Raw genomic sequence first — 27,689 nt, 5'->3', positions numbered from 1 at the left:
CACTTTGCGACCCCATGGACTGCAGCACGCCAGACTTCCCTGTCCATCACCAACTCCCGAAGCTTGCTCAACTCATGTCCATCGAGTCAGTGATGCCATCCAACTATCTCATCCTCTGTCCTCCCCTTCTCCTGCCTTCAATCTTTCCTAGCCTCAGAGTCTTTTCCAGTGAGTCAGCTTTTTGCATCAGGTAGCCAAAGTATTGGAGCTGCAGCTTCAGCTGAAGACATTATGCAAAGTGAAACAGGACAGTCAGAAGAGGAGAAATATTGGATGAGTCCACTTACATGAAGCTCCCGGAGTAGTCAATCTCACAGAGAGAGAAAGTGAAATGGTGGTTGCCAGGGGTGAGGGACATGATGGGGACTTGATGTTTAATGGGCACTGAGTTTCTCTCTGACAGTTAGGCAACAATATGAGTATAATTAATGCCACAGAATTAACCATACACTTAAAATGGTCATAAAATTTATCATTTTATGTTGTGTACATTTTACTATGATTTTTAAAAATGTGAGAAAAAGGAGCAAAAGAGTAATTAAAAAAAAAAATCCTGAAATTCCCTGGTGGTTAAGAATCTCAATCTCTTCTGGTAGTTGAGAATCTGCTTGCCAGCGCAGAGGACTGTGCTGGTTCAGAAATCAGGTCACTGGTTCAGAAATATTCCACATGCCATAGGGCAACTAAGCCTGTGTGCCACACCTCCTGAGTCCAGGCTCTAGAGTCTGTGCTTCTCAACAAGAGAACCCACCACAATGAGAAGCCCGCTGACCTCAACTAGACAATAGCTCCTGCTCGCCAGAATTACAGAAAGCCCATGTGCAGCAATGAAGACCCAGTGCAGCCAAAAATAAGATAATAAAATTTATTTAAAAAAAAAGAAAAACAAGCCTACTAGGCCTCTGTGACCTGGTCCTTACCCATCCTTGTCATCTTTTTTCTTTTTAAAATTTTGTTTATTTTTGGCTGTGCTCTCTGTTGCTGCTCAGGATTTTCTCTAGTTGCAGTGCACAGGATTCTCTTGTTACGGAGCGCACACTACCTAGGGTGCACAGGCTTTAGCAGTTGTGGCACGCGGACTCAGTACTCACGGCTCCAGGCTCTAGAGCACAAGCTCAATAGTTGTGGTGCATGGGCTTAGTGGGATATGGGCTCTTCCCGGATCAGGGATCGAACCTGTGTCTTTTGCATTGGCAGGCGGATTCTTTACCACTCAGCCACCTGAGAAGCCCCCCAATGTCATCCTGAACCCCTTTGTCCTCAGTCACTGTGCTTCTGCAGCCACACTGACTGCTTTCTGTTTCTTGAACCCCCCGCCAAGCTAATCCCACCTCCAGATCTTTCCCCTGGCTGACCCCTCTGCCTGGAACCCCCAGCCTGGGCTCCCCTTAAACAGGCTTAGCCACCATCCCCTCATCTCAACCCTGCTCTAACGCCATCTGAAATTTATCATTGGTTCTTCCTCCTCCGACAATAAGAGCATGACTTCGTCTTCCTTCCTGTTTCAATCAGCAAATATTTATTCCAAGGCTGTGTTCTGGGCAGGAGGTAACAAACTACCACCAGCCACCTGTTTGTGCAAATAAAGTTTTATTGGAACACAGTCCCACATGTTTTCTTAAGGCCGTTTCATGCTACAACCCTGGAGCTGGGTAGTTGTAACAGAGCCCACATGGTCGTAAAGTCTAAAATGTTTACTGCCTAGCTCTTCACCTGAAAAATTTTACCAACCTCTGTTCTAGGAGTTTGGGCTGCATCGGAGAGCAAAATGTACCAAAATCCCCCACCCATACCATGGAGCTGAAATCCTAGTGGGAGAGAGAAGGAGATTTACCTATTTACAAGGCAAATGGGACAATATAATATAGATGACTTAGGATAGTTAAATGCTAAGAAGAAAAATATAAGATATGGGTCTGGAGAGTGAGTATTTAGATGGAGTGATGCAGGAAGGGGGTTCCCAGGTGGTGCGGTGGCAAAGGAGCTGCCTGCCAATGCAGGTGACACAGGAGACGTGGGTTCAATCCCTGGGCCGGGAAGATCCCCTGGACGAGGAAATGGCAACCCACTCCAGTATTCTTGCCTGGAAAATTTCATGGACAGAGGAGCCTAGCAGGTTACAGTTCATTGGGTTGCAAAGAGTTGGATGTGACAGAGGAAGCATGATGTGGGAAGAGGGGCCAAGGAAGTGGTATTTAAGTAAATGTACGAAGGGAGAGTGGACATGTGGGTAGCGGTGAATCAAAGGTCTGGGCTGAAGCATGACAGCCAGGGAACAGCAGAGAACCAGTGGGGTTGGAGTGGAGATGAGGCCTGTTCACAAAGGGCCTCATAGGCCCCAGCTAGGACTTGGGTTATCCTTGGAGTGAAGCAGAAGGTCACGGGAAGGAATTGAGTGGAGGAGCTGGAGTGACTTGATTTTTGTCAGCATCACTCAGGCTGCTGGGTGGAAAATAGACCGTGATGAAGAATGTCAGCTGTCCTATTAGTAAATAAAGAATGTGTGGTCATCGAGCCATTAGCTACTTCAGCCACCTCCAGCTGTGTACCTGAGGGGGGCAGTGGCATTTCAGGGCGGCAAAAAACTGAATACTGACCCTATCAGTGTCCTGTTAGTTAAGGTGCCTATCAAAGGAATGATTTCAACGAGCCCAGATTCTAGCATCTTCCCATACATAGAGAAGCACTAAATGCCTTAACTTGGAATATCTAGGTTTTTTTAATTTACAGTAATCTTCTGATGTTCAGACTACCTGCCCTTTGTAGCTAAACTTCTATATAACCTGGCTCCTCCACTGCCTCCCAGGAGCAGTTCTCCTAAGGTTACTTGAGATCTGAAAAATTTCCTCCGAACAAACTGTAACACTCAACGTTGAGATTGCGTGTATTTTTTCCAGTCAACAGCTCAAAGAGATCAAGGAATAAAGGGGTTAATATCAGCCTGGACAGCCACGTGGACCCATGGGCCTGTTTTTCCGAAGGCACAGAGTTGAATAATTGTGGACCATTGTATTCAGAGCATTTTTACCTAAAGCTCTCAACCTGGCTTGGAACTCGGGGCAGCTCATTGTCTGAGTTCCAGGAGAGAGAAAGGCAGGATATTGGTATTCACAGAATTTCAAACTGCGAATTTTCTATAATTTTAGAAAACAGCTTCTCAGCTAGTGAGAAAGTAACGGTCGCTCAGAGCAGGAGGTCACTATGTCACTCCACAGCTGCAAGTGTCCTTGGAAGAAAAATTATTTCCTGTTACCTCGGCAGCCAGCTTCATCCTGTGTGTTAGCCCAGCCTAAAGAATGACCTGGCTGAGTTTTCCTCTCCCAGGCCGATCCAATTTTTACTTTCTCACAATGAAAGATCATGTACTATATTTAATGTTTCTGGCTCTTAAGTGTCTGTTAATCTAGAAGAGTCCCCATTCTTTTATATTAATGAGGGCTTCCCTGGTGTTTCAGACAGTAAAGAATCTGCTTATAATGCAGGAGACCTGGGGTTCAATCCCTGGGTTGGGCAGGTCCCCTGGAGAAGGGAATGACAACCCGCTCCAATACTCTTGCTTGGGAAATCCCATGGATAGAGGAGCCTGGTGGGCTACAGTCCATGGGGTTGCAAAAAGTCAGGCATTCCTGAGTAACTAACACTTTCACTCTTATATTAATATACATACATATAGGTGTGTGTAACATTGTCTTGTTAAAAAGACCAAGACAATTACACTGTAGAATACGCCACAGTATTGGATTTCTCCTTTTTCATTTCTTCATTGGCATGATTTAATGTGTTCCTCTGTCCTTTGTATTTTCTGTAAACTTACGATCTAAAGGAATCAGGTTAGTATACATTCTTCCTGGAATAGGAGCTCCTGGGTGAGGGACTATTGACGCAAAGGAGCACGAGGGAACTTTATGAAATAATGGAAATTTCCTGTGCCTTGAATGCAATGGAAACTACACAGGTGTATATTTGTCAGAACCCATCAAAGTGCATACGTCATATGGGTACACTCATATTAAACTTTTTATATAATCTGTATGAAAACATCCTTAAGAAGTTAGATCTCAATAGAGGAGAAAGAGAATCTGCTTAAAACTCGGTTTCTGCGTGTTCTCTCTCCTAAAACTAAGATACCTGAGAAAGTGCCTGCTTCCAACGTGTTCCCGCCTCCCCGATTCTCTTTCTTCCACTGCACGAAAGCAAGGCAGGGCTTCTCACTCATCTTGAAACTTACTGAGGTGTGTTGTGAGTGGTGTAAAATCCTGGATGCCGAACAAAGGCATAAAGATAACAGATAACAGTGTGTAGTTAGAAAGGACAACACCCCCGAGGACAGGATAACAAATCCTTCTGCAATTTAGATGATTTGTTATTTGCTTCCAACCAACATGAAGGAGTCACTGCACAACTTGTTGGATAATAAATTGTTACAAATAATTTGTGATAACTTCTCATAATGAGATATGTGGCAAATTACCCAGGCTTTCAAACATGGGTGACCTTGGATTACTTAGCTGTTACAAAATTTCCATTCAGGTCTCCTGTTTATGGGAAAAACATTTCTCAGAATTTATTTTATAAAAGCAAAAAAGGGGGGCAGCAATGGCACTTTTTCTAAACTCTGTCGCATTTCAGCAATAAATAATATTAATCCAGACTTGTGTGCATGCTTAGTCGCTTAGTCATGTCCCACTCTTTGAGACCCCATGGTCTGTAGCCCACCAGGCTCCCCTGTCCTTGGGATTCTCCAGGCAAGAATACTGGAGTGGGTTGCCATTCCCTTCTCCAGGGGATCCTCCTGACCCAGGAAGCAAACCCAGGTCTCCTGCATTGCAGGCGGATTGTTTACCACTGAGACACCAGAGAAGCCCCTTTTCCATGGACAGATGGACCTAAAATTACTCACTAAAAAATAACTAGCCCATCTCTCTCATTTAAAAACTCATTGAGGACAAAACATTCTTCTCAGTGTATAACATTACTGATTATAATGTAGTATATTTATGTTATTTTGATCAGTTTTATTCCAATAATAGTTATAATGATAATTTAGAGAAAAATTTTAAAACTTAGAGCCTTATAAACACTGGATACTCTTCAAAATTCTAGTCTTGGGGAAACAGGACTTTAATATATATATTAGAATATATATACATATATATATATATATATACACATACATATTAACATAACATAAGCATTTTGTTGCAGGGAAGTATGATCTGGTGATTAATTTTAAAACTTTTCAAGTATATTATATTAGGATAGAAGTCTGTGAGAGAAATAGAATGGAAATACAAGTTCAAGGAGAAAAAACCTAATAAAATAAAATTTGCCACTAAGAGCCTGTTCTTATATTTTTTCCCTACAAAATTTTCCATTTATTTCCATAATGCTGTGTGATTATGCTCATGGATTTTAAAAAATAGACAATGATAGATATATTTAAAAGTATGAAGTAAAATTATGTTCTAAAATATCATTTATAATAACTGGGAAATTAAGACTGCAACTGTTTAAACTTACAAAAAACAAATTTCAGACCTAAAAATATGCAAGGGGTAAAGAGTTCTTAGAAATTCTTTAAGAAGAAACACATGTAAAATACTTGAGAATCTCTAAACAAGAACTTCTGTCCATCTGCTGAGCAGAAACCATGGGCAGGCAAAGTCCTTAAGATCAAGACTGACAGGTTCCTGTTCTCACAGAGATAACATCAAGTAATAAATATAAACAAAGTCAGAAAAACAGCCAGTTTCAGGATTGATACTTTGAAGGGTGCAATAAGTATAACAGACTATTCTTGGATAAGGATGAGGGTGGGGTGGGTAGAGAGGGAAAGATGGGTTGGTGAAGGTCTCACAAAGGAAGTGACATTTGAACTAAGACCAGAGAAGGGAGGATGTCAGCAACCAGAAAATCTGCGTAAGAGAGATTCAGGCTGAGGAAACAGCAAGCGCAGAGGCCCTGTGGCAGGAACAAGCTTGGTGTGTTCCAGTAACAGAGAAGATGCCTGTGGCTGAAGCATAGTGAGCCAGGGAGAGTGTGGGAAAGGTAGGATGGAGTATTGTAAGCGCTGCTGAGGTGTTTGAATTTTATTCTGAAGACAACAGGAATCCTTTAGAACAGAGTTTCTCCATTTCCGCTCTATCAACATTTGGTCCGGATAATTCTTTGTTGTGGGGGCTGTCCTGAGCATTGCAGGACAGCATCCCTGTCTACTACCCACTTGATGTGAGTAGCCCCCTCATCTCACAACCCATTGTGACAATCAAAAATGTCTCCAGACATTGCCAGATGACCTCTGTGGCAGTGAGGGTGGGGTGGGATATATCCATATAATGGGGTGCTACACAGTCACCAGAAATGGTTGTGCTGGTCTAGAGCTGATGAACAGAAAAACATTCATGACCCCAGCAAGTCATGCCAACCGAATACATTTTATCTCTGCTACCTTCCATTGTTGTTGTTCAGTCGCCTAGTTGTGTCTGACTTTTTGTGACCCCATGGACTGCAGCGCACCAGGCCTCCCTGTCCCTCACCATCTCCCGGAGTTTGCCCATGTTCATGTTCATTGCATTGGAGATGCCATCGAACCATCTCATCTTCTGATGCCCTCTTCTCTCCTTCTGCCCTCAATCTTTCCCAGCATCACGGACTTTAATAAGAGTCGACTGTTCGCATCAGATGACCGAAATACTGGAGCTTCAGCATCAGTCCTTCCAATGAGTATTCAGGGTTGATTTCCCTTAAGATTGACTGGTTTGGTCTCCTTGCTGTCCAAGGGACATTCAGGAGTCTTCTCCAGGACCACAGTTCGAAGACATCAATTCTTTGGTGCTCTGCCTTCTTTACAGTCCAGCTCTCACAACCATACATGACCCCTGGAAAGACCATAGCCTTGACTATACAGACCTTTGTCAGCTGAGGAATGTCTCTACTTTTCAACCTACTCTCTGGGTTTGTCATAGCTTTCCTGCCAAGAAGCAATTGTCTTCTGATTTCATGACTGCAGTCACCATCTGCAGTGATTTTAGAGCCCAAGAAGAGGAAATCTGTCACTATTTCCACCTCTTCCCCTTCATTCGCCATGAAGTAATGAGTCCGGATGCCTCCCATAATCTCCCTAAAATGACCACCAAGGAATAAGAAAGGTTTAAACTAATGAGTGAGTGAATTCGCTCAGTCATGTCTGACTCTTTGCGACCCCATGGACTGTAGCATACCAGGCTCCTCTGTCCATGGGATTTCCCAGGCAAGGGTACTAGAGTGGGTTGCCATTTCCTTCTCCAGAGGATCTTCCCAACCCAGGGATTGAACCTGGGTCTCCCACATTGCAGGCGAATTCTTTACCTTCTGAGCTATCAGGGAAGCCTTAAACGAATGAGGAAAAGGAAAATAGGAGGGGAAACAACGTTCGATGAAAAGTGCCGGCAAAATTTCAGAAGATAGAAAACAGGTGGTAAGTGAATTAGCTGAACACAGAGATGAAGCCCAAGCTAATTTCCACTATAGAAACCAGAGTAGCCTGGGAAACTAAAATGTCCATCACCTATGAAAGCTGGGTTGAGTTGGGACCAGAAGCTGAAGAATTGTGTGGAAGTTGTCATGAGGAGAGGGTGGATTCTTACCACCCTCTGGAGCAGGTGACTTTATCTTTCCCAGCCACAGCATTTAAAACAGGAAGTTTTAGAGAGTCTAGATTTGGGAAGGGACACAGTAGAGGATGAAGTGAATCATGAAACTGAAAACAGGGGGATGAAGAAAGAGGATACCTAGGAATGGTGAGATTCCCAAGTTCCCATCCCTCCTTGCTCCCACAATGATGACAGGCTTAGACCTCTGAAATAGTCAACATAGGCTCAGTTATGCTGCAGTAACAAAAATCCTTCAATCTTAGTAGTTTAAAACAGTGTTACTGTATTGTTTGCTTATGCTACATCTCCATGTGGGCTGTCTTCACTCCATTTCTTGGAGCAGCCATGATCTGTAGGTGGATGATTACCACGCCAAAGGGAAATGAGAGGTTCAGGGTCCCACTTAAGAGTCATACATGTTTTTGGGGGGGGGTAAAATTTATATGACATAAAATTCACCATGTCAGAATGAACAATTCACTGGTATTTAAGATATTCACAGTGTTGTGTAGCCATCAGTTCTATTTAGCTTCAAGTCATTGCCCAAAAGAAAACCTACCCAGGCCCCTCGCCCCCTGTCTCTGCAACCATCTGTCTGAATTCTGTGTCTATGGATTGACCTATTCTGGATTATTCTATGTACAGTGTTTGTGCTCAGTTGCTCAGTTGTGTCCAACTCTTTGCGACCCCATGGACTATAGCCCACCAGGATCTGCTGTCCATGGAATTTTCCAGGCAAAAATACTGGAGTGGGTTGACATTTCCTTCTTGAAGGATCTTCCTGACCCAGGGATCGAGCCCGTGTCTTTTATGTCTCCTGCATTGGCAGGCGAATTCTTTACCACTAGCACCACCTGGGAAGCCCTATATACAGTGAATACGTAGATTCCATATTTCTGAACTTGTCTTACTAAATTAATTTAATTGTAATTTCAAAGTCAACAGGACTTTCATGGTCATTGGTGGAGATGAATAGAGTGGCAACAAATTTGAGTTGCTCTACATGGGTGTTCCCAGCTGAAGAGGAAGAAGGCATTTAGGCTCTCATACTATAAACACATGTCCATGGTATATTTGGTGCCACATTTTGCATTTTCATGCCTTTTTTTTTTTTTGTTATTTCGCTGTTTAGAGACTCCTGAGAGTCCCTTGGACTGCAAGGAGATCCAACCAGTCCATCCTAAAGGAAATCCATCCTGAATATTCATTGGAAGGACTGATGCTGAAGCTGAAACTCCAATACTTTGGCCACCTGATGTGCAGAACTGACTCATTTGAAAAGACCTTGATGCTGGGAAAGATCGAAGGTGGGAGGAGAAGGGGACGACAGAGGATGAGATGGTTGGATGGCATCACTGACTCAATGCACATGAGTTTGAGTAAACTTCAGGAGTTGGCAAATGGACAGGACAGGCAACCCTGGGGTCGCAAAGAGTCGGACACGACCGAGTGACTGAACTGAACTTGCTGTTTAAAGTGGCCCCAAATATAGTACTGAAGTGCTACCTAGTGCTCTGAAAAAGTAGATGCATTAGGTAAGCTTTGTCCAGGCATGAGTGCTGCTGGCCATGAGTCCAATGTTAATGAACCAAAAATATGTATTAAATAAGGTTTCTTTAAAAAAATTGTTTTTAATTTTGGCTACACCATGCAGCTTGCAGGACTTTATTTCCCCAACCAGTGATAGAACCTGAGCTCTCAGCAGTGAAAGCGTGGAGTCCTAACTACAGGACGGCCAGGGAATTCCCTAAATAAGATTTCTTTCTTTTTTTTTTTTTTTTTTTTGGTTTAGTATGGTTTATTACGCTGTGCCTTAGTATAGACGCTGGGGCTTGCCCCTGGTGCTCTTAATGTACAAGGCCCTGACGTTCTGCCAATTTTTCTTGAGCAATGACACCAGGAAGTTGACAGCTAAGTGGATGTTGTACACAAGCTCATCATCTGTTATCTTCATGTGGCCAACAGCCACTGCCAGACACAGCACCTTCTTCATCTGGAACTTGATCGTGGACTTCACTTCATCAACTTTGGCCACCATGTTCTCATTGTGGGTCAGCAAGGAAGGGAACTTGCCAGCCTTGTTCAGGCCTGGGCCCAGGATTCGGGGGATTTGCTTGATCAGAGACTCTGAAGCCAAAAAGGCATCATATTTCTTGGCCAGCTTCTTGACCAGTTTCTTATTCTTGTTGAGTTTCTTCAGCACCTCAATGTCCATGTGGGGGATATCCACAGCCTTGGCCTCATCACAATGCTGCTGGTCCCCCAAGACACACACGGAGAACTTGGGGCAGGGAGTGGACTTAAGCCTGACGGTGCCCGAGAAGCGTTTGTCTTCTGAGGGTCATAGTTCTTCAGGCTGATCTGAAGCTCCACAGTCTCCAAAAACTTCCTGCACTTGCGCTGGTTCCCGTGCAGGACTTCCCGCACAGCCTCGTAGAGGGTGTCGCGGGAGACTTTGCTGCTCATGGTTCCCTACACCGAGATAACCGGAAAAGAGACAATAAGATTTCTTTAAAAAGGAGCACATTTAAATAAAGATTATGTGTTGATTAGTTCATGAAAATGTTGTGACCAGAGGTTCACAGGAACTGGGTTTCCCTAGGCTCCAGAGACATTGTAAAACATGTCAGCCATGAACAATGAAAACCATCAAATGGAATTTATAAATGGAATCATACAATATGTGACCTTTTGCCTGGCTTCTTTCCCTGAGCATAATGTTTTTGAGGTTCACCCACATTGTAGCAAGTATCTGCATTTCATTCCTTTCGGCATCTGAATAATATTTCATAGCACAGAGACGCTCACAATGTTTATCATTCATCAGTTGAGCATTTGGACTGTTTCCATCTTTTGGCTGTTGTGAATAGTGCTGCTGTCAATGTATGTATACACCTGTTAGTTTGAATGAGCGTGTGCTAAGTTGCTTCAGTCGTGTCCAACTCTGTGTGAACCTATGGACTGTTGCCTGCCAGGCTCCTCTGTCCGTGGGGATTCTCCAGGCAAAAATACTGGAGTGACCACCACAATATTGTAAAGTAGTTAGCCTCCAATTAAAATAAATTTTAAGAATAAATAAGAAAACAAAACAAAACAACAACAACAACAAAAAGAATACTGGAGTGGGTTGCCATGCCCTCCTCCAGGGAATCTTCCTGACCCAGGGATGGAGCCTTGTTTTGTGTCTCCTGCGTTAGGAGGTGGGTTCTTTATCACTAGCGCCACCTGGGAAGCCCTTAGTTTGCACACCTGTTTTCAAATATTTTAGGTATATATCCAGGAATGGACTTGCTGAGTCATATGGTTACACGGACATGAACCTGAGCAAACTCTGGGAGACAGTGGAGGACAGGGAAGCCTGGTGTGCTGTAGTCCCTGGGGTCACAGAGTCACATACAACTTAGCGCCTGAACCACATGGTAACTCCATGTTTAACTTTCTAGGAAACCACTGTTTTCCATAACAGCTAAAACACTTGACATTCCCACCAGCAGTGTTTGAAGGTTCTAATTTCTCCAGAGCGTCATTGTGTGTGGGTGTTAGTGGTGCCAACATGTCCAACTCTATGCAACCCCATGGACTACAGTCCCCCTGTCTCCTTGGTCCATGGAATTCTCTAGGCAAGAATACTGGAGTGGGTGGCCATTGCCATCTCCAGGATCTGCCCGATCCACAAATCCAACCCAGGTCTCTTGCATTGCAGGCAGATTCTTTACCATCTGATCCACCAGGGAAGCCCCCACAATAGAGCTTATCCGTCTACAAACTTCTCTTCACAGCAGAGCTTTGCAGAAGCTTTCAGTGCCTCACTGAAATAAGAACAGACAGCCAAAGACTCCAACCATCTGAGAAAAGCTTTGATTATAAAAGACAACTCCCAATCAGGAAAAGCAGACTTGAAGAAACAGTGACAATGAGAAGAATGAAGTAAACTTCTAAAAAGCTGCCATAAACATCTTAGAGAGATGATAGATGGTATAGCGTTCCCAGAACAGTGCTATCTTTTTTGGGGATGGGAATTAAAATTTATTTATTATTACTTCTGGTGTTACTATAATATAATTGATATACAGCACAGTATAAATTTAAGTTGTAAAGAACAAGATATCTTTTAATATTCAGGGAACAACAACAACAGAAAGCTCTTGGAAAATCAAGAAACTAAGAAGTAAAAAATATTCACTGAAACAAAAGAAAGAAAAAAATTGAGGACATCTTCCAGAGAGAAAAGGAAATAAAGAATATTAGAAGACCACAGCAGAAGGTCTCATATCCAAATAATAAGAATTTGAGAAAAATAAAATTGAGAAAACAAAGGGGAGGAAATTATCAAGAAAATAAGAATTAAAAAAAAAACTTTGGGACTTTGCTGGTGGTCCAGTGGTTAAGACTCTGAGCTCCCAATGCAGGTGGCCCAGGTTCGATCCTTAGTCAGGGAACTAGATCCCACATGCCACAACTAAGACCCAGTGCAGCTCCCCCAAAAAACTTCTCAGAACTGACTAGTGACCATTTTTCAGAGTGGTATACTGGAGTGGTATACTGGTACACTGGTATACATGGTGAAATGTCATGATCTCTGTAACTTACTTTAAAATTTCCCAGCAAATCATAATGTGAAAAGTGAAAGTGAAAGTCGTGTCTGACTCTTTGCAACCCCATGGACGATACAGTCCATGGAATTCTCCAGGCCAGAATACTAGAGTGGGTAGCCTTTCCCTTCTCCAGGGGATCTTCCTGACCCAGGAATCAAACCCGGTCTCCGGCATTGCAGGCGGATTCTTTACCAGCTGAGCCACCAGGGAAACTACCACATTATACACATCAGAATGGCTGTAATAAAAAGACAGTGTCAGAAACAGATATGGCTTGTGGTTTGTCTTTGTTCTTTCCGATTCGTGTCTAACTTCACCACTGCTCACCCAACTGCTGGCCTTGCCTGATCTCCAACAACTTTCAGTTCAGCTCAGTTCAGTTCAGTCACTCAGTCGTGTCCGACTCTTTCCGACCCCATAAATCGCAGCATGCCAGGCCTCCCTGTCCATCACAAACTCCCAGAGTTTACTCAAACTCATGCCCATCGAGTCGGTGATGCCATCCAGCCATCTCATCCTCTGTCGTCCCCTTCTCCTCCTGCCCCCAATCCCTCCCAGCATCAGGGTCTTTTCCAACAAGTTAACTCTTCGCATGAGGTGGCCAAAGTACTGGAGTTTCAGCTTCAGCATCAGTCCTTCCAATGAACACCCAGGACTTAACTCCTTCAGGATGGACTGGTTGGATCTCCTTGCAGTCCAAGGGACTCTCAAGAGTCTTCTCCAACACCATAGTTCAAAAGCATCAATTCTTTGGTGCTCAGCTTTCTTCACAGTCCAACTCTCACATGCATACATGACCACTGGAAAAACCATAGCCTTGACCAGACGGACCTTTGTTGGCAAAGTAATGTCTCTGCTTTTTAATATGCTGTCTAGGTTGGTCATAACTTTCCTTCCAAGGAGTAAGCGTCTTTTAATTTCTTGGCTGCAGTCACCATCTGCAGTGATTTTGGAGCCCCCAAAAATAAAGTCTGACACTGTTTCCACTGTCTCCCCATCTATTTCCCATGAGGTGATGGGACCAGATGCCATGATCTTAGTTTTCTGAATGTTAAGCTTTAAGGCAACTTTTTCACTCTCCTCTTTTACTTTCATCAAGAGGCTTTTTAGTTCCTCTTCACTTTCTGCCATAAGGGTGGTGTCATCTGCATATCTGAGGTTATTGATATTTCTCCTGGCAATCTTGATTCCAGCTTGTGCTTCCTCCAGCCCAGCATTTCTCATGATGTACTCCGCATAGAAGTTAAATAAGCAGGTTGACAATATACAGCCTTGATGTACTCCTTTTCCTATTTGGAACCAGTCTGTTGATCCATATCCAGTTCTAACTGTTGCTTCCTGACCTGCATACAGGTTTTTCAAGAGGCAGGTCAGGTGGTCTGGTATTCCCATCTCCTTCAGAATTTTCCACAGTTTATTGTGATCCACACAGTCGAAGGCTTTGGCATAGTCAATAAAGCAGAAATAGATGTTTGTCTGGAACTCTCTTGCTTTTTCAATGATTCCGTGAATATTGGCAATTTGATCTCTGATTCCTCTGCCTTTTCTAAAACCAGCTTGAACATCTGGAAGTTCTCGGTTCATGTATTGCTGAAGCCTGGCTTGGAGAATTTTGAGCATTACTTTACTAGCGTGTGAGATGAGTGCAATTGTGCGGTAGTTTGAGCATTCTTTGGCATTGCCTTTCTTAGGGATTGGAAGGAAAACTGACCTTTTCCAGGCCTGTGGTCACTGCTAAGTTTTCCAAATTTGCTGGCATATTATATGCAGAACTTTCACAGCATCGTCCTTCAGGATTTGAAATAGATCAACTGGAATTCCATCACCTCCACTAGCTTTGTTCGTAGTGATGCTTTCTAAGGCCCACTTGACTTTACAGTCCAGGATGGCTGGCTCTAGGTGAGTGATCACACCATTGTGATTATCTGGGTCGTGAAGATCTTTTTTGTACAGTCCTTCTGTGTATTCTTGCCACCTCTTCTTAATATTTTCTGCTTCTGTTAGGTCCATACCATTTCTGTCCTTTATTTAGTTCATTTTTGCATGAAATGTTCCCTTGGTATCTCTAATTTTCTTGAAGAGATCTCTAGTCTTTCCCATTCTGTTGTTTTCCTCTATTTCTTTGCATTGATCACTGAGGAAGGTTTTCTTATGTCTCCTGGCTATTCTTTTGAATTCTGCATTCAAATAGGAATATCTTTCCTTTTTTCCTTTGCTTTTTGCTTCTCTTCATTTCACAGCGATTTGTAAGGCCTCCTCAGACAACCATTTTCTTTTGCATTTCTTTTCCATGGGGATGGTCTTGATTCCTGTCTCCTGTACAATGTCACAAACCCCCATCCATAGTTCATCAGGCTCTCTCTCTATCAGATCTAGTCCCTTAAATCTATTTCTCACTTCCACTGTATAGTCATAAGGGATTTGATTTAGGTCATACCTGAATAGTCTAGTGGTTATCCCTACTTTCTTCAGTTAAAGTCTGAATTTGGCAATAAGGAGTTCATGATCTGAGCCACAGTCAGCTCCCGGTCTTGTTTTCGCTGACTGTATAGAGCTTCTCCATCTTTGGCTGCAAAGAATGTAATCAGTCTGATTTTGGTGTTGACTATCTGGTGATGTCCATGTGTAGAGTCTTCTCTTGTGTTGTTGGAAGAGGGTGTTTGCTATGACCAGTGTGTTCTCTTGGCAAAACTCTATTAGCCTTTGCCCTGCTTCATTCCGTAGTCCAAGGCCAAATTTGCCTGTCACTCCAGGTGTTTCTTGACTTCCTACTTTTGCATTCCAGTCCCCTATATGAAAAGGACATCTTTTTAGGGTGTTAGTTCTAAAAGGTCTTGTAGGTCTTCATAGAACCGTTCAACTTCAGCTTCTTCAGCATTACTGGTTGGGGCATAGGCTTGGATTACAGTGATATTGAATGGTTTGCCTTGGAAATGAGCAGAGATCATTCTGTCATTTTTGAGATTGCATCCAAGTACTGCATTTCGAACTCTTTTGTTGACTATGATGGCTACTCCATTTCTTCTAAGGTATTCCTGCCCACAGTAGTAGATATAATAGTCATCTGAGTTAAATTCACCCATTCCAGTCCATTTTAGTTCGCTGATTCCTAGAATGTCAACATTCACTCTTGCCATCTCCTGTTTGCCCACTTCCAATTTGCCTTGATTCATGGACCTAACATTCCAGGTTCCTATGCAATATTGCTCTTTACAGCATCGGACCTTGTTTCTATCACCAGTCACATCCACAACTGGGTATTGTTTTTGCTTTGGCTCTATCCCTTCATTCTTTCTGGAGTTATTTCTCCACTGAACTCCAGTAGCATATTGGGCACCTACTGACCTGGGGAGTTCTCTTTCAGTATCCTATCATTTTGCCTTTTCATACTGTTCATGGGGTTCTCAAGGCAAGACAACAACTTTAGGCCCGTTGAATTCTCCACCAGCTTCCACAGTTTATAAGATTTAATCCCAATAATAAATCCCTTGTTATGAATGGTAAGGACTCTCTGGTTCTGCTTCCCTGATCAAACTCTAATCGAGGGAACCTCATGGCAGCCCAGTGGTTCAGACTCGGAGCTTCCACTGCAGGGGGATGGATTCAGTCATTGGTCAAGGTACTAAGATTCTGCATGCTGCATGGTGTGGCCAAAACAAAACAAATTTATAGCACTAACCATCCAATGAAAGGTGGCTGTTTATGCATAGATGCTACTGCAAGCAGACTCTCTGACAGGCCTCACCAGCCACTAGTAATAGGAGGTATTTGGAGGGTGGGGTGTGGAGGTCCAGTGGTAGAGAGACTTTTTACCTATCTGTTTGCATTATTTTTTACCTGTGATGTGCACATTTTTAAAAACATGCTAATGGTTAAACATAACATGCATTCATAAAAAGTGCTGCATGAATTTATGGTGGTATCTCATTGTGGTTTCAATTTGCATTTCCCTGATTACAAATGAGGCTGAGCACTCCCCCAGCCCTCCACCATTTATTACCCATATTGATTTCCTCCTTTTTGCAAGAGCATCTTAAAGCCTCTTGCTATTTTCTACCAACTGTACTTAATGATTTGAAGGAGCTCTATTCAGTATAGGCACAAATGGGTTGCTTTTTACATATATTTCAAATATCTTCTACTAGTCCATGGATTTTTTTGACCCTTTTTTGAAGAATGTGTATTTCCTCTTGCTAGAGACCCCCTCCCTAAATTCATATGTTGAAACTTGAATCCCCAGTGTGGTAGTATTAGGAGGTGGGGCCTTTGGGAAATGATTAAGTCATGAGGATGGAACCATCATGAATGAAGTTAATGCCTTTATAAAAGAGAAATCCCCACCCCCTGCAAAAAAGAAAAAAAGCTTAGCTTCAGAACCTGGCAGTCAAGTGGTTAAGACGCTCAGCTTCCACTGCAGAGGACACCGGTTTGATCCCTGGTTGGGGAACTAAGATCCCACATTCCGCACAGCTTGGCCAAAACAAAAAAGATTAAACGAGGCCCCAGAGAGCTCCCTTGCCCCTTTCCTCATGTGAGGACACAGTGAGACTGTACTACCTATGAATCAGGAAGAGGACGCCTACCAGAGCATGACCATGCCAGCACCTTGATCTTGAACTTCCCAGCCGCCTGTACTATGAGAAGTCAATTTCTGCTGTTTGTAAGCCACCCAGTCTGTGATATTTTGTTGGAGCAGTATCTGCAGACCAAGACACCTCTTTCCTCAAGACAAATGCCACAGACTCTGCATCTTTTTTGACAAACTCTCTCATGAGACTCTAGTAGGCAAGGTGAGAAAGCATAGGGCCACTTTTGAACACAAGTGGCTATGTTGCTTGTGTTCAGAAGAAGCTGAGTCTGCAAACCCACAGGCACTGATAAAGAGGTCTGTGGGGGAAGACTTCTCCAGTGCCACACTCTGTTCTCTGCACAGTCCTTTTCTTTTTTTAAACTTGTGGTCATCATTTGTTGTGGTTGTTCAGTCACCCAGTCGTGTCTGACTCTTTTGCAGGCCCATGGACTGCAGCACGCCAGGCCACTCTGTCCCTCACCATTTATTAAGTTGCAAAGATCCAAACCCTGTGCTAAGAACTTTATATACTTGGCCTGCCTTCTCTTGTTCACTCCCCCCAGTGACCAGAGTCCATGTACCCATCCAAAGAAGGCACAGTGCCTAAGGGCCAGGATACATTGATGGCCTCGGGAAAATGTTCTCATCGTTTTAAAATCGGAAGAAAAAAAAGAAAAAAAAAATCAGAAGAAAAATAAATATAACCCTGCCTTTATTATATTTGTCTTTATACCAATTCCATCATAAAATTAGTTTTAGGGTTTTTTTTTTCCTTTTTTTTAAATGGAGGAAGGTGGCCCAGACAGCAACCTTACAAGGGGGTCATTATTGCTATGCAGTTTATTCAAGGGAGAAAACTCAAGTCTGAGAAGTGACTTGGCCAAGGTCAGACAGCTGGAAAGTGTGGGAACAGGGACTTTAACTAGAGCTCAGGGAACCCAAAAGCTTTCACACTTGGCCACTACCTAAAGGGTCCCCAGGTCAACATTATCACATCCAGGGTGTGTGCCTAGCTGGAGCTGGGGTGGTTTATCCAGGGAAGAGAAGACTTAGAGGAGATTTGATACAGTCTTCAAATATTTGAAAGGGTGTCACGTGGGAAAAAGATTAGCCCTGTTTTTGTGGCTCCTGAAAATGGAGCCGGGATTGGTGGGGTATGGTTGCAGAAAAGCAGATTTCCATCCAGTCACCTGTCAGTAGCAATTTATCCTGAAAACCACAGATGGGAAGTTTGACCCCTGTCCCTGACAAGGAAAGAATTCAAAACAAGGCTGCATTGGAGAGGATTATTGCCTTGGGAAGGGAGCTGGAGGAGAACAAGATGAACTTTTAGATTCTACATTTGCAGATATTAGAGCTTCAGCAAGTGTAGGTGGGTTGGCATCTAACCCCACTCCTACCCCAATTTGGCCAATCCTTACTGAGGCCTCTCATGCACTAATAGAGGGAGAATAAAAGGAAACAGTCTTTTCAGAAAAGGTATTGAGGACATCTGCCAACACTGAGACTATTCAGACCTTTTATGTAGCAATACTACATGGAAGAATCTATGCTATGACATAAATGCACAAATATACAAAGATATTTGCTCAAGGGTGTTCACCACAGTGTGTTTATAATAGCACAAGGTTGACAACAGCCCAAATGTCTATCAGAAGAAGACTGGTTGGGACTTCCCTGGTGGCACAATGGAGAAGAAACCGCCTGCCAATGTAGGGGACACACAGATTTTATCCCTGGTCCAGGAAGATTCCACGTGCCTCGGAGCAACTAAGCCTGTGTGCCACAACTGCTGAGCCCGAGTGCCTAGAGTCCACGCTCTGCAACTAGAGAAGCCACCGCAATGAGAAGCCCGTGCGCGTAATGAAGAGTAGCACTCAGCTGCTGCAACTAGAGAAAGCCTGCTGGAAGTAACAAAGACCCAGCACAACCAAAAATAAATAAATGAAATTGTAACAAGAAGTAATATTATAACAAAAAGCAAACAGACTGGTTAAATAAATGCTTATATATATGTGTGTGTGTGTGTGCCATACACCTGAAGCTAACAACACTGTAAATCAACTATACTTCGATAAGAAATACACAATTTTTTAAATTAAAAAAATAAATGAATGATGATAAACGATTCATGGATCATACAGTTGCATTTAATGCTATACACCTGAAACAAACACAACTATAGTAAGTATAGTAAATCAACTATACTTCAATTAAAAAAACTACACAGTTTTTTTAAAAAGTTTAAAAAAAATGCATGATGATAAATGATTCCTGGATCATACATTGCATTAATGATTCAGTCTCTGTTGTAAGTCCCGTGCTATGCTATGCTTAGTCGCTCAGTCGTGTCCAACTCTTTGCAGCACCATGGACTATAGCCCTCCAGGCTCCTCTGTCCATGGGATTCTCCAGGCAAGAATACTGGAGTGGGTTGCCATGCCCTCCTCCGGGGGATCTTCCTAACTCAGGGATCGAACCCAGTCTCCCGCATTGCAGGTAGATTCTTTACCAGCTGAGCTACCAGGGAAGCCCAATTGTAAGCCCTCCGGATCCCCACATGAGCCTGCATGACAGAGACCCCCTACCCACCCTATGGGGGTCCCCCTTGTGGAGAGTGAGAGGAACAGCAGACAATAATCTACCTGTTTAATAAATCAGTCAAACTGCGTGTTAGAAGGTGGTGAGGGTTACGTTGAGAAGGTAGGTATATGGGATGGAGGTGGGTGTTCCAGGTAGGCCTCCCTGAGAAGGTGGCCTCAGAGTGATGCTGGAAGCTCGATGGGACACCTGTCACTTGGCAGAGTCAGCGGGAGAACACCTTTAAAGGGCCTGGCATCCAGCAGGCCCTGAGGGACAGTAGCTATTGTTTATTTCAGTCCACAAATTTAATGAGAGCTCACAAAAAGTTTATCTAAGGAAGATGCCTAAAAGTTTGCAAGTGAAGAGTGGGAGGGCTTGGGCTCTGGTGACTGTTTTATCTGCCTCCCCAGAAAGAAGCTGAAACATCTCATCCAAGGGAAGGTTCCTGCCTGTATGTCTTGTTTGCCTGCCTGCCTTTGTAGCAATCCATCCGCCCGCTGTGTTTCTTTCCATCGGTTTCACTGTGCGGAGGAGGCTTCCCAGCTCCCTTGTCCATGATAAAGCCCCAAAGGGCCCCCATTAGGCAATGATGAAGCCATTGGTGTGGTAAGATCTCTCCCTAGACCGGGGTGACTCAGAAGAAACTCCTTAAACCACAGGAGTTGGTGCATATCAGCTCATTTCTTCTGAGTTTCAGCAACAGACAGATGGGAGGTACCAAAGTGATCCGTGGCTTGCTCTCCCTGATTCCGAGTAGACCTTATCTAGTGCCTTCTTTTTTTTTTTTTTTTAAATACTTATTTATTTGATTGCACTGGGTCTTAATTGTGGCACACAGGATCTTTAGTTGTGGCCTATGGGATCTAGTTCTCTGACCAGGGATCAAACCCTGGGCCCCTTGCTTTGAGAGTGCAGAGTCTAAGCCACTGGACCATCAGGGAAATCCCTCTAGAGCCTTCTAAAAATGGCTCTGGCCTTTTTAGGGTAACAGATAATGGGGTCAGCTCGGGTTTAGGGGTTACATGAAATAGAGAAAACGGCTCCTTCAAGGGGAGAAGAGACAGATTTCTATAAGTACCCCTCTGAGATCAATAAAGGCCCAATGAGGGGATAAGAAAAGGCTTCCTTGGCACCAAAGACACTGCTGATGGGACAGGAGGAGACACAGTTATGGTTTTGACACAGAAGAAAGGCAGATGGTGTCCCAGGCAGAGGGCACAGCAAAAAAGAACACAGAGAAGCAGCCTACAATGGAGCATATTCAAGTTGTTCTAAGTAGTTCTTTTTGTCCAGAGCACAGTGATAAAGAAAAGAATAAATAATAGTACTAACATTCACCACATACTCACTATATGCCTGGCGGCATTCTGAACATTCCATCCTCCATCGAATGCCCACCACTATCCTAGCTCTATAGGTGAGGAAATGGAGACAAAGATAGGTTGATGATTTGCCCATTTGTGGCTGAGGGGTTTGAAACATACCACTACCAGCAATAATAATAACTGCAATTATCAACTGCCACAGGTCCTTTCCTGCGTGTTGGCCATACCTTCTCTTCTGATCCAACCCTCACTGCCCAGGTGAGGAAACGGATGCCCCAAACCGTGGAGCTGGTTAAGGGCAGAGCCCAGATGGAAACCCAGAACCAGCTTCTAAGTCCTAGAATGACTTAGAATGAATGTTGAATGACTGTTTCCTTAACTTACAAGCAACAGACGAAGATGTATCTTATGCATATTCATCTGGCAACTGGGATTTGAAGGGGAAGGAGACAAGAAGCTTTAGTACCAGCGAGAGTAGGTAATCTGTCTGCCCAGCAAAACCATTGTGAGAAGTGTATTAGAGATTCTTGGACAGTCTGAGTCAGCTGATCTGGAATGGTAGGCTCTGGAATGGTGTTTTCAACAAAAGTGGTCCCAACAGCCACTTTACAGGCAGCACAGCAGTGTGGCTGATGGACTCTGGAATCAGACGGTGCTGGGGTTCAGTCACTTAGTCGGGTTTGACTCTTTGCAACCTCGTGGATTGTAGTATGCCAGGCTTCCCTATCCTTCACCATCATGAAGATTAAATGAGTGCATTTATTTTAAATGTTTACATCTGTATATAATAAGCATTCACTGTTCAGTAATAATCATGCTGGTGATGGGCAACTAGGTTTGGGAATCAGCAAGTTAAGAGCCTATAGAAATAATGTAAACTAGCATTTTCCAAATTGTATAGCTGTCCTCTGATGTGAGTGAGAAGAATTGTCTTTAATCAGTTCAGTCAGTTCAGTCACTCAGTGATGTCCGACTCTTTGCAACCCCATGAACTGCAGCACACCAGGTCTCCCTGTCTATCACCAACTCCCGGAGTCCACCCAAACCCATGTCCATCAAATCAGTGATGCCATCCAACCATCTCATCCCCTGTTGTCCCCTTCTCCTCCTGCCCTCAATCCCTCCCAGCATCAGGGTCTTTTCCAAAAGTCAACTCTTCGCATCAGGTGGCCAAAGTATTGGAGTTTCAGCTTCAGCATCAATCCTTCCAATGAATACCCAGGACTGATCTCCTTTAGGATGGACTGGCTGGATCTCCTTGCAGTCCAAGGGACTCTCAAGAGTCTTCTCCAAGACCACAGTTCAAAAGCATCAATTCTTCTGCACTCAGCTTTCTTTATAGTCCAACTCTCACATGCATACATGACCACTGGAAAAACCATAGCCTTGACTAGACGGACGTTTGTTGGCAAAGTAATGTCTCTGCTTTTTAATATGCTGTCTAGGTTGGTCATAACTTTCCTAGAATTGTCTTATCATATGTATTTATCAGTAAGATATTTACTAAACAATAAGAGATGTTTTTATTCTTAAGAAATACAAAGTGAAGTGTTTACTTGTAAAAGAGCACAATGTATGCAACTTATTCTCAAACAGCTCAACAATATATATGCATGTAGATATAGATGATAGAATTATATGTGTTATTACTGCTAAGCCATTTGACAGAATATATAGAGTATATTTATTGAGGATATATGAAGGTGAAAGTGTTAGTCGCTCAGTCATGTCTGGCTGTGACCCCATGGACTGTAGCCCACCAGGTTCCTTTGTCTATGGAATTCTCCAGGTAAGAATACTGGAGTGGGTAGTCATTCCCTTTTCCAGGACATCTTTCGGACCCAGGGATCTAACCTGAGTCTCCGACATTGCAGGCAGATTCTGTACAGTCTGAGCCACCAGAGAAGTCCCAAGGATATATGTATATGTTATGTATAGAGAGAAGATATGCATAGATGTGTGTGTGTATGCATATATATGTATATGTATTTGAGGGAGAGAGAGATTGACAGAGAGACTGAGAAAGACAGAGTTGAGAAAATGTAAGAAAATGCTAACAATGAAATCCAGGGGGACTTCCCTGGCTGCTCAGTGGTTAAGACTCCATGCTTCCACTGTAGGGACACAGGCTCAATCCCTGGTCAAAGGAACTGAGGTCCCGCATGCTGCATGACATGGCCAAAAAAAAAAGAAAGGTATATCTAGGTAACAGATATGGAGAAGTTCATTGTGCACTTGCAATTTTTCCATAAATTGAATTATTTTGTAAAATAAAAAGTAAGAAAAGAATATCTCTTCCTGGAAAATCACAATGGTTCATTCAAGGCTCTGAGAAGTTCTGTGATAAATAAATTTGCATCTCCTAGTGCTCCCTGAATTTGTTTAACCTGAAAAGCTGTTTATTCCTTATTACTTGTAATTCCAGGCAACACTTTGGGCATAGTTTAGGATGATACATGTGGGAATGAAAGGGGGAAAGGATTTAAAAGATGCAATAAAAATACAAACCACAAGACTAGATGCAGTGAATCATGAATTTGGTCTTTGGTTGCTGGGAGGGTGATGGAGCTGTTGATAAATTCAACTCCTCTGCTGGATGGGAGTAGGGCCAGGTGAAGAAGGCATTAAGTTTTGATGCCTTTACAACATGCAAGTTGTAAACATGCAAACTTGCATGCAAGTAGAGGCTTTTAGCAGATGGCTGTAAACATGGTCTGGAATTGGACAAAGAAGTCAACTTTCATTCTGGAAATCTGGTAAATAGTAGGAATCAAATGAATGGCTGAGATCATTGAAAGATGGAGGGATAGTGGATGTTTGCTATTTTTTCCTACTTAGCACCCATTCTCCCTGCTTCAGCAATGTTAGTTTTCTTTTGCTGTGCTATTCACTCCTCACTGGGAACACTCTTGATAAGACTGTCAGTCAAAATGCTTCCCCTCTCTGGACAAGGAGTGAGATTGGGAACCAATCTGGCCAATTATACTCTCTCTCCTGAAAATCTGAATATTGAGCAAAGTGACATCACAATCAAAAACATTTGGATCTAATTCATTTCAAATCATTGCCCTAGAAAGACTGTGCATGTTCATTATCCACGTATCATCTTACCAAAACTGTTTAACTTGGATCTCATTATGAAGGGAAAATGAAAGTGGGACATTCCATTAGACATCTGGCCTGGATTCTCCTGGCAATATCTTAAAATTTTTTAAAAAGGTGGAGGAGAATTCTCTGGCACCTCAGACTCCACACTTCCACACAGGGGGCATGAGTTTAATGCCTGTTTGGGGGAACTAAGATCCCAAAAGCCAAGTTGTACAACCAAAAAAAAAAAAAAAATGGTGAAGAAGTCATGCAACACATAGCCTTGATTGAATTCTGAACTGAGAAACAAAATGAAACCCAATTATATAGAAAAAAGTCAAAATATCTAGACAAAGAGCTTGTCAACTATTTAAAAGATGCTCAAAGAACTAAAGGAAATCATGAAAGCACTATCTTACCAAATAGACTGTGTCAATAAAAAGATAAAAATTATTAAAAGGAAACAAATAAAAATTCTTGAGTTGAAAAGTTTAATAACTGAAATGAAAACTCACTACAGTGGTTCAAAATCAGATGTGAACAGGCAGAAAAAGAATTGATAAATTTGGACATGGATAAATTGAAGTTACTTAGATTTTTTCCTACTTAGAAGGAAAAAAATAAAAAGTGAACAGACTTTAAGAGACTTCTGAGACAGCATCAAGTGCACCAAAAAATACATAACGGGAGTCTAAGAAGGAGAGGAGACAGAAAGAAAGGCAGAAAAAATGGTTCAAACATTTCCAAAGCTGATGAAAAATGCAGATCTAAACATTCAAGAAGCTCAATGAAACTCAAATAGGATAGACTCAAAGAGATTCACACTGAGTCACATTAAGATCATACTGTTAAGAAAAAGAGAATCCTGAAAGCAGAAAGAGGGGAACAACTCATCACTTACAAAGGATAGTTAAGGTCAGGAGATGATATCTTCTCAGAAACCATGGAGGCCAGAAGGCAGTAGGGTGACATATGAAAGTGCTGAAAGAATAAAAAACCAAACTGTCAGCCAATAATTCTATAATCTGCAAAACTATCCTTCAAAAGTAAAGGAGAAATTTAGCCATTCCCAGAAAAAAAAAAAATACTAGGGAGAGATCATTGCTGGTAGATCTGACCTGCAATAACTGCTGAAAGGAGTTCTTTAGGCTGAAATTGAAGGACACTAAACAATAATTCAAATCTATATTACAGGAAAAAAAACACTGGTTAACTACATAAGTAAATTTAAAAGTCGGTATTAACATATTTTTACCTTGTTGCTGTTTTTTCCTATGTGATTTAAAAGACAATAACATAAAATAATAATTAAAAATCTGTATTCATGGGCACACAGTAAAAAAAAGATGGAATTTGTGCCAATAAGAACATAAAGAAAAGAATGGAGCTATATAGGAGTAAAAATTTTATATAATATTAAAGCTAAGTTGGGGTTTCCCTGATGACTCAGTTGGTAAAGAATCTGCTTTCAATGTGGGAGACCTGGGTTCAGTCCCTGGGTTGGGAAGATCCCCCGGAGAAGGGAAAGGTTACCTACTCCAGTATTCTGGCCTGGAGAATTCCATGGACTGTATAGTTCATGGGGTCACAAAGAGTTGGACACAACTCAGCAACTTTCACTTCACTTCAAAGTTAAGTCAGTATTAATTCTAACTATATTATTATACATTAATGTTAATTATAACTCCAAGGAAACCACTAAGAAAATAACTGAAAAATATATAGTAAGAGAAAATTAGTACCAATCCTTTTAAACCTTTCAAAAAATAGAAGAGAGGGTGATACTTCCTATTTCATTCTATGAGGCCAGTGTTATCTTGATACCACAGACAGCTAAAGTGATCAAAAGAAAACTTATAGCTCACAAGAAAACTAAAACTTCTGCTTTACTGACTACACCAAAGTCTTTGACTGTGTGGATCACAACAAACTGTTTTCAGTTTCCACAAACTGTGGAAAATTCTTTAAGGGATGGGAATACCAGACCACCTTACCTGACTCCTGAGAACTCTGTGTGCAGGCCAAGAAGCAACAGTGAGAACAGCGTAGACTGGTTCCAAATTGGGAAAAGAGTATGTCAAGGCTGTATATTGTCACCCTGCTTATTTAACTTATATGCAGAGTACATCATGCGAAATGCCGGGCTGGATGAAGCACAAACTGGAATCAAGATTGCTGGGAGAAATATCAATAACCTCAGATATGCAGATGACACCACCTTAATGCAAGAAAGCGAAGAACTAAAGAGCCTCTTGATGAAAGTGAAAGAGGAGAGTATAGAAGCTGGCTTAAAGCTCAACATTCAAAAAAGGAAGATCATGGCATCCGGTCCCATCACTTCATGGCAAACAGATGGAGGAAACAATGGAAACAGTGGCTGATTTTGTTATTTTGGGCTCCAAAATCATTGTAGATAGTGACTGCAGCCATGAAATTTAAAGATCCTTGCTCCTTGGAAGAAAAGTTATGACCAACCTAGACAGCATATTAAAAAGCAGAGACATTACTTTGCCAACAAAGGTCCATCTAGTCAAGGCTATGGTTTTTCCAGTAGTCATGTATGGTTGTGAGAGTTGGACTGTGAAGAAAGCTGAGCACTGAAGAATTGATGCTTTTGAACTGTGGTGCTGGAGAAGACTCTTGAGAGTCCCTTGGACTGCAAGGAGATCCAACCATTCCATCCTAAAGGAGATCATTCCTGGGTGTTCGTTGGAAGGATTGATGTTGAAGCTGAAACTGCAGTATTTTGGCCACCTGATGCAAAGAGCTGACTCATTTGAAAAGCCCCTGATGCTGGGAAAGATTGATGCTGGGAGGAGAAGGGGACGACAGAGGATGAGATGGTTGGATGGCATCACTGACTCAATGGACATGAATTTGAGCAAGCTTTGGGAGTTGGTGATATACGGGGAAGCCTGGCGTGCTGCAGTCCATGTGGTCACAGTCGGACACGATAGAGTGACTGAACTGAACTCACTAGGACAACTATGATAGAAATGAATGGAAAATAACAACATCCTCTTTGACCAGGATGTGAATTGGAGCACAAACACATCTTGCTGACAAAATGTAAAATAGTGTAGCCTCTATGGAAAACAGGGAATTCCCTTGCAGTCCAGTGCCAGGGTCCAGCCCCAGCAGAGTCCAGGGGTTCTCTTCAGATGAGCGGCGTCGGCGAAGAAAAGAAAGCGAGTCGAGTCTTGGTTGAGTGCAGAATCAAGACTACTTTATTCTTTTACATCAGTGGATATATACCCTAAAACCAATAATCCTTTAAAGAGGTTTAAGGAGGGGGGAATGATAAAATTGTACCAGATGCATAATCATGGGTTACATCATAAATAACTTTCCAGAACAGAAAATACCTACACATAACTTAACCAATTCAATGGCAGCAGCTGTGAAAAGCCATCTACAAACCTTATCTTGGGAAGCTCAGCCCTGGGTGGACTAGCTCTGGTATGTAATCCTAAGGGTCAGAGGTCTCATGAATTCCCTCCTGATCACACCCTAAGGAATCTTCTCAATCTTGTAATGGACTCTGTCTACTTTTGCTTATGGGATAGATAGGCCTGTTTATTGGGACCCATGTGCCCCCAGGGACTGTGTTGCTGCCATGCAAAGGTTTCAAGGAGGGATTTTAGGTAAGAGTCAGACTAGTTTTTAGGGAACATAGAAGAACGCCAAGCATCAGAAGATGAAAGGACAAAGGCCTGGGAGTGGATGGTGGGGCGGTCCCAAGAAACTCCGGAGGTCCAGACGCTTTTGCGTGTGGAGCGATCCTGGAGGTCTGGATGCCTTTGTTTGCCAGCTCCTTGAACCCAGACCTTGTCACGGGCTGGGTTTCTCTCGCCGGCTCCCGACAGTCCAGTGATTAAGACTCTACACTCTCACTGCC

The 27,689-nt window shown here is 42.7% G+C and overlaps 1 pseudogene; it reads right to left on the bottom strand.

Moving 5' to 3' along the window:
- Nucleotides 1-9,392: 9,392 nt before the first annotated feature.
- On the bottom strand, nucleotides 9,393-10,120 carry LOC110142505 (large ribosomal subunit protein uL1 pseudogene; annotated as a pseudogene).
- Between the last annotated feature and the right edge of the window lie 17,569 nt (nucleotides 10,121-27,689).

Source organism: Odocoileus virginianus, chromosome 33 (assembly GCF_023699985.2).
Source record: "Odocoileus virginianus isolate 20LAN1187 ecotype Illinois chromosome 33, Ovbor_1.2, whole genome shotgun sequence".
Lineage (NCBI taxonomy): Eukaryota > Metazoa > Chordata > Mammalia > Artiodactyla > Cervidae > Odocoileus > Odocoileus virginianus.
This window is presented reverse-complemented; position numbering and strand designations above follow the sequence as displayed.